Below are 8490 nucleotides of genomic sequence, written 5' to 3' on the forward strand. Positions count from 1 at the left end.
TTGTGATATGGACCTTTATTATGCAGTCCGTCGCTTTTACTTCTTCCACATCACAAGATCGTATAAAGCTTATTTTCTCCACATTAATAGATCACACATATTTATAGGGCAATTTTTATTGCATGCACAGATGACAGCTTACTTGAAGGATCTTACTCAATCCATAGGTAGGTATGGGGGACTCTCATGGCAAAACTGGTTTAAGGAATGTTTGGAAGCACAAGTAGTATCTCTACTTGGTCCAAATAATTTGGCTAGCATGAGGGGGAAAAGCAAGCTCAACATGTTGGATGATCCAATACAATATACTTTATTTCGGATATAAGAAAACATAACCCATTACGTTGTCTTCCTTGTCCGACATCAACCTTTTAGCATGTCATATTTTAATGAGTGCTCACAATTACAAAAGATGTCCAAGATAGTATATTTATATGTCAAATCTCTCTTCCTTCAATATTCTTTCATGAATTGTTCAAGTGACCAATTCTACGTTTGCTAACTTTCAATATGTTTACTACCTATACTTATTCTATGTGAAGTCATTACTCCCATGGTATAAGCATATGAAACATATATAAATTCAGATTTATGATATTCAATTATTCAACCATTTACTCATAGGATATACGTGAAGCACGTGAGTAAATGACAAACTACTCCAAAAGATAATAGTGAAGGACACTGAGTAGTCAAATAATTAACTAGCCATGGGAGGATTCTTTTTCATTTAAGATTTCAGATCCAATGATTTTATTCAAACAGCAAGTAAAATTGAAAATACGCTCCAAGCAAAACACATATCATGTGACGAATAAAAATATAGCTCCGAGTAAGGTATACCGATAGTTTTTTTTAAGACGAAAGAGGGGATGCCTTCCGGGGCATCCCCAAGCTTAGGCGCTTGAGTCTTCCTTGAATATTATCTTGGGGTGCCTTTGGCATCCCCAAGCTTAGGGTCTTTCCACTCCTTATTCTCCTCATATCGATATCTCACCCAAAGCTTGAAACCTTCAATCACACAAAACTTAATGGAACTTCGTGAGATAGGTTAGTATGATAAAGAGTAAACCATTCACTTTGGTACTGTCAAAGACAAGGCTCATAATTGTTCTCACACAATGCCTACTGTACCATATCATTTCTACAATTTATATTGCGAAATATAAGTCACAGAAACTAGAAAACAAGCAAACTATGCAGTGAAAACAGAATCTGTCAGAAACAGAACAGTCTGTAATGATCTGAACTCTGACCATACTTCTGCTACTGAAACAATTATGAAAAAATTGGTGAATGGTAGGAATTTTTCTATTAATATTCTGCAAAAATAATCAGCACCAAAACACTCTTCTGTAAAAAATGGCAGCTAATCTCGTGAGCGCAAAGTTTCTGTTTTTTACAGCAAGATCACATTAACTTTCACCCAAGTCGTCCCAAAGGTCTTACTTGGCACTTTATTGAAACAAAAGCTATAATACATGATTAATATAGTATATTAATAATTATAACACACAAAAACAGTAAGGGTAAATATTTTGTTGTCTCCCAACAAGCACTTTTCTTTAATGCCTTTTAGCTAGGCATGATGATTTCAATGATGCTCACATAAAAGATAAGAATTGAAACATAAAGAGAGCATCATGAAGAATATGACTAGCATATTTAAATATAACCCAATTCCTATGCCTATGGATTTTGTGAGCACATAATTTATAGGAACAAGAATCTACTAGCATAGGAAGGCAAAACAAGTATAACTTCAAAACTTTAAGCACATAGAGAGGAAACTTGATATTATTGCAACTCCTACAAGCATATAATCCTCCCTCATAATAATTTTCAGTAGCATCATGAATGAATTCAACAACATAACCATCACATAAATCATTCTTTTCATGATCTACAAGCATAGAAATTTTTCTACTCTCCACATAAGCAAAATTCTTCTCATTCGGAATAGCGGGATCACTAATTCCTAAAGTTGACACTCTTCCAAACCCGCTTTAGATGATAGTATTATTCATACTACAAAGGATATAAGTGAAGTTCATGGAGCATTATACAATTAATATAAACTAACAAATATCCAAGCTCAAAATGTATAAGTGGAGCACACGAAGCATTCTATAAAGCCATACTCAAAAGATTTAAGTGAAGCTCAAAGAGCAATTCTATAAGATCATACTTAGAAGATATAAGTGAAGCACATGAAGTATTCTATAAATTGATGAAGGTACATCTCATACTAGCATGGTTCTTAAAGAAAAAGAAAAACACAAAGGACACAAATCATGTGAACAAAACAAAAACCAAGGTATACCGGTAATTGTTGAAGAAGAAAGATGGGATGCCAACCAGGGCATCCCCAAGCTTAGATGCTTGAGTATCCTTAGAATATTTACTTGGTGTGCCTTGGGCATCCCCAAGCTTTAGCTCTTGCCTCTCTTTATTCTTCTCACATCGGTAACTCCTCGTTCTTCGAACACTTCATCCACACAAAACTTTAACAAAAACTTTGTGAGATCCGTTAGTATAATAAAGCAAATCACTACCTTTAGGTACTGTTTCAAACTCATTCCGATTTCATATTAGAAATATATCTACTGTATTCCAACTTCTCTATGGTTCATACCCTCCGATACTAGCCATAGATGCATCAAAATAAGCAAACAACACACGAAAAACAGAATCTGTCTAAAACAGGACAATCTGTAGTAATCTGGAGGTTTAGTAAACTTTTGTAACTCCAAAAATTATGAAATACATTTTAAAATTTGAAAATTTTGTACAGAATTAATGTGCAAAAAATTCAGACCCAGTTGACGTTCCAGTAAAAAATGTAAAATCGCGCACTACAGCCAAAGTTTCTGTTTTTGTTCTGCACATAGTAAACAAGCAATCTAATCATCCTAAAACCAAAGCATGGCACATTATTTTTATAATACCATGGATATATATAAGGGGATAATTATTTACAGAGAAACTTCCATGAAAAATTCTACATTGTTTCCGTGAGCATGAACACGAGTGCTCAAGGTCGACCCTCACTTCTTCAATGCATAACTTTCCAATCACTTCTCTTTTTGATAAACTTTTTAGTCATGAGAGGCAAGTAATTTTTTTTGTATTTTCATTATTTTAAAAAAATTGTATGTTTCACCCACAACTAAACAGAAACAAAAAAGAAAAAACAAAATCTACTTAGTGAGGAAAGCAAACAAGCACACACGAGAATATCAACCCCACGCTATTCCTCCATGGCAACGGCGCCAGAAAAGAGCTTGATAATCCCCAAGTGCAGGGAATCATCGTAGCAATTTCCAAAGGTGGAAGTGATAAGTATGGAGTGTCGAACCCACAAGAATCTAAAGGTAAGATAAATATTCTCTCAAGCCCTATCTGCCACTGATATGACTCTATGTACACCGAATGTTTGCTTCCAACGAGAAATAAAACTACGTTGTGGGTATGAAGTGGATAACTTTGTATGATATCTGATACGTCTCCAACGTATCTATAATTTTTGACTGCTCCATGCTATTATATTATCTATTTTGGATGTTAATGGCTTTATTTTACACTTTTATATCATTTTTGGGACTAACCTATTAACCGGAGGCTCAGCCCAAATTGCTGTTTTTTTGCCTATTTCAGTGCTTCGCAGAAAAGGAATATCAAATGAAGTCCAAACGGAATGAAACCTTCGGGAACATGATTTTCTCAACAAACGTGATCCAGGAGACTTGGAGTGGGCGTCAAGAAACAATCGAGGAGGCCACGAGGCAGGGGGGCGCCTACCCCCCTGGGCATGCCCTCCACCCTCGTGGGCCCCTTGTTGCTCCACCAACCTACTTATTCCTCCTATATAAGTCCACGTACCCCGCAAACATCTAGGAGCACCACAAAAACCTAATTCCACCGCCGCAAACTTCTGTACCCAAGAGATCCCATCTTGGGGCCTTTTCCGGAGCTCCGCCGGAGGGGGCATTGATCACGGAGGGCCTCTACATCAACTCCATGGCCTCTCTGGTGATGTGTGAGTAGTTTACTTCAGACCTTCGGGTCCATAGCTAGTAGCTAGATGGTTTCTTCTCTCTCTTTGGATCTCAATACAAAGTTCTCCTCGATTCTCTTGGAGATCTATTCGATGTATTATGGTGTGTTTGTCCAGATCCGATGAATTGTGGGTTCATGATCCAGATTATCTATGAACAATATTTTATTCTTCTCTTAATTCTTTTATGTATGATTGGTTTATCTTTGCAAGTCTCTTCGAATTATCAGTTTGGTTTGGCCTACTACATTGATCTTTCTTGCAATGGGAGAAGTGCTTAGCTTTGGGTTCAATCTTGTGGTGCTCGATCCCAGTGACAGTAGGGGAAATGACACGTATTGTATTGTTGCCATCAAGGATAAAAAGATGGGGTTTATATCATATTGCATGAGTCTATCCCTCTACATCATGTCATCTTGCTTAAGGCGTTACTCTGTTCTTATGAACTTAATACTCTAGATGCATGCTGGATAGCGGTCTATGTGTGGAGTAATAGTAGTAGATGCCGGTAGGAGTCGGTCTACTTGTCACGGACGTGATGCCTATATACATGATCATGCCTAGATATTCTCATAATTATTCGCTTTTCTATCAATTGCTCGACAGTAATTTGTTCACCCACCGTAATACTTATGCTATCTTGAGAGAAGCCAGTAGTGAAACCTATGGCCCCCGGGTCTATTTTCCATTATACAAGTTTCAATCTATTTTATTTTGAAATCTTTACTTTCAATCTATATCATAAAAATACCAAAAATATTCACCTTATTATTATTATCTCTATCGGATCTCACTCTTGCAAGTGGCCGTGAAGGGATTGACAACCCCTTTATCGCGTTGGTTGTGAGGTTCTTATTAGTTTGTGTAGGTACGAGGTGACTCGCGCGTGGTCTCCTACTGGATTGATACCTTGGTTCTCAAAAACTGAGGGAAATACTTACGCTCCTTTACTGCATCACCCTTTCCTCTTTAAGGGAAAACCAACGCAGTGCTCAAGAGGTAGCAATATCGGAGAGCTAAAATATGAAAGTAGGTGTTGTTATCATAAAGTTAGAATATATCACTAAATATTATAAATAGCGAGCATGGAATAATGGTGGATCGGTGTGCGGAATTATCCTAGGCAATCGTTAACAAGACCGGTAATCACTATTGCAGTTTCATATGAGGGAGAGGCATAAGGTAACATACTTTCTCTTCTTGGATCATATGCACTTTTGATTGGAACTCTAGCAAGCATCCGCAACTACTAAAGATCATTAAGGTAAAACCTAACCATAGCATTAAAGCATCAAGTCCTCTTTATTCCCATACGCAACAACCCCCTTACTTGGGTTTGTGTTTCAGTCACTCACCAACCCACTATAAGCGAATCATGAACGTATTGCAACACCCTACAGCGAGAATCCCTCATGCTTGCGCGACACATAGGGCACCATATGACAGCAACAAAGTAAAACATACAACTCATACCAATCTAGATCATCAATCAACCCAAAGAAAAAAGATATCTACTCAAAACATCATAGGATGGCAACACATCATTGGATCATAATATCTGGCATAAAGCACCATGTTCAAGTAGAGATTACAGCGGGGTGCGGGAGAGTGGACCGCGTAAAATAGATGAGGATGATGATGATGATGGTGATGTTGATGAAGACGATCACCACAGCGATGATTCCCCTCTTGATGGCACTCTGGTGCCACCAAGAAAGAGGAGGAGAGGTTCTCCCCCTTGTGCTTACTCCTCCATGGCCTCCCCCTGGATGGGGAGAGGTTCCCCCTCTGGTCCTTGGCCTTCATGGTGATGATGGACCATCCAGGATCCTCCTCCATGCCCTCCGGCGATGATGGCCCCCTCCGGCAGGGTCCCGAAGAGGGCCTAGATTGGTTTTCGGTGGCTACAGAGGCTTTTGGCGGCGGAACTCCCGATCTCGGTTAATTTTCAAAGGTTTCTGTATGTATAGGAGAAGTTGGCATTGATTTCACGTCAGGGGGGGCCTCGAGGAGTCCACGAGGTAGGGGGCACGCCCCCCACCCTCGTGGGGCCCCCGTGACTCCCCTCCGGTGGATTTTTGTTCCAGTATTTTTCATATTTTCTAGAAAAAATCTCCGTTGATTTTCATTGCATTCTGAGAACTTTTATTTCTGCACAAAAACAACACCACGGTAGTTCTGTTGAAAACAACGTCAGTCCGGGTTAGTTCTAATCAAATCATACCAAAATCATATAAAAATATTGTAAACATGGCATGAATACTTCATAAATTATAGATACGTTGGAGATGTATCAGCTACCTCTACATCTACCTTCGGGATTAGTTTTAGACCTAAATAATTGTTATTTGGTGTCAGCGTTGAGCATGAACATTATATCTGGATCTTGTTTGATGCGAGACGGTTATTCATTTAAATCAGAGAATAATGGTTGTTCTATTTATATGAGTAATATCTTTTATGGTCATGCACCCTTGATGAGTGGTCTATTTTACTAAATCTTGATAGTAGTGATACACATGTTCATAGTATTGAAGCCAAAAGATACAGAGTTGATAATGATAGTGCAACTTATTTGTGGCACTGCCGTTTAGGTCATATTGGTGTAAAGCACATGAAGAAAATCCATTCTGATGGACTTCTGGAATCACTTGATTATGAATCACTTGGTACTTGCGAACCATGCCTCATGGGCAAGATGACTAAAACTCCGTTCTCCGGAACAATGGAGTGAGCAACAGAGTTATTGGAAATCATACATACTGATGTATGTGGTCCAATGAACATTGAAGCTCGCGGCGGATATCATTATTTTCTCACCTTCACAGATGATTTGAGAAGATATGGGTATATTTACTTATTGAAACATAAGTCTAAAACATTTGAAAAGTTCAAAGAATTTCAGAGTGAAGTGGAAAATCATCGTAACAAGAAAATCAAGTTTCTACGATCTGATCGTGGAGGTGAATATTTGAGTTATGAGTTTGGACTTCATTTGAAACAATGCGGAATAGTTTCGCAACTCACGCCACCTGGAACACCACAATGTAATGGTGTGTCCGAACGTCGTAACCGCACTTTATTAGATATGGTGCGATCTATGATGTCTCTCACTGATTTACCGCTATTGTTTTGGGGTTATGCTTTAGAGACGGCTGCATTCACGTTAAATAGGGCACCATCTAAATCCGTTGAGACGACACCTTATGAACTGTGGTTTGGCAAGAAATCCAAGTTGTCATTTCTTAAAGTTTGGGGCTACGATGCTTATGTGAAGAAGCTTCAACCTGATAAGCTCGAACCCAAATCGGAGAAATGTGTCTTCATAGGATACCCAAAGGAGACTGTTGGGTACACCTTCTATCACAGATCCATAGGCAAGATATTCGTTGCTAAGAATGGATCCTTTCTAGAGAAGGAGTTTCTCTCGAAAGAAGTGAGTGGGAGGAAAGTAGAACAGTTCCAGTGATTCCTACACCAGTAAGTGAGGAAGCTAATGATAATGATCATGAAACTTCTGATCAAGTTACTACCGAACCTCGTAGGTCAACGAGAGTAAGATCCGCACCAGAGTGGTACGGTAATCCTGTTCTGGAAGTCATGTTACTTGACCATGATGAACCTACGAACTATGAGGAAGCGATGATGAGCCCAGATTCCGCAAAATAGCTTGAGGCCATGAAATCTAAGATGGGATCCATGTATGAGAACAAAGTATGGACTTTGGTTGACTTGCTCGATGATCGGCAGGCCATAGAGAATAAATGGATCTTCAAGAAGAAGACGGACGCTGACGGTAATGTTACTGTCTACAAAGCTCGACTTGTTGCAAAAGGTTTTCGACAGGTTCAAGGAGTTCACTACGATGAGACCTTCTCACCCATAGCGATGCTTAAGTCCATCTGAATCAAGTTAGCAATTGCCGCATTTTATGATTATGAAATTTGGCAAATGGATGTCAAAACTGCATTCCTTAATGGATATCTTAAAGAAGAGTTGTATATGATGCAACCAGAAGGTTTTGTCGATCCAAAAGGCGCTAACAAAGTGTGCAAGCTCCAGCGATCCATTTATGGACTGGTGCAAGTCTCTCGGAGTTGGAATATACGCTTTGATAGTGTGGTCAAAGCAAATGATTTTATACGATCTTTTGGAGAAGCCTATATTTACAAGAAAGTGAGTGGGAGCTCTGTAGCGTTTCTGATATTATATATGGATGGCATATTGCTGATCGGAAATGATACTGAATTTCTGAATAGCATATAAGGATACTTGAATAAGAATTTTTCAATGAAAGACCTCGGTGAAGCTTCTTATATATTGGGCATCAAGATCTATAGATCAAGACGCTTTATTGGACTTTCACAAAGCACATACCTTGATAAAGTTTTGAAGAAGTTCAAAATGGATCAAGCAAAGAAAGGGTTCTTGCC

Source organism: Triticum aestivum, chromosome 3A, assembly GCF_018294505.1.
Source record: "Triticum aestivum cultivar Chinese Spring chromosome 3A, IWGSC CS RefSeq v2.1, whole genome shotgun sequence".
Classification (NCBI taxonomy): domain Eukaryota; kingdom Viridiplantae; phylum Streptophyta; class Magnoliopsida; order Poales; family Poaceae; genus Triticum; species Triticum aestivum.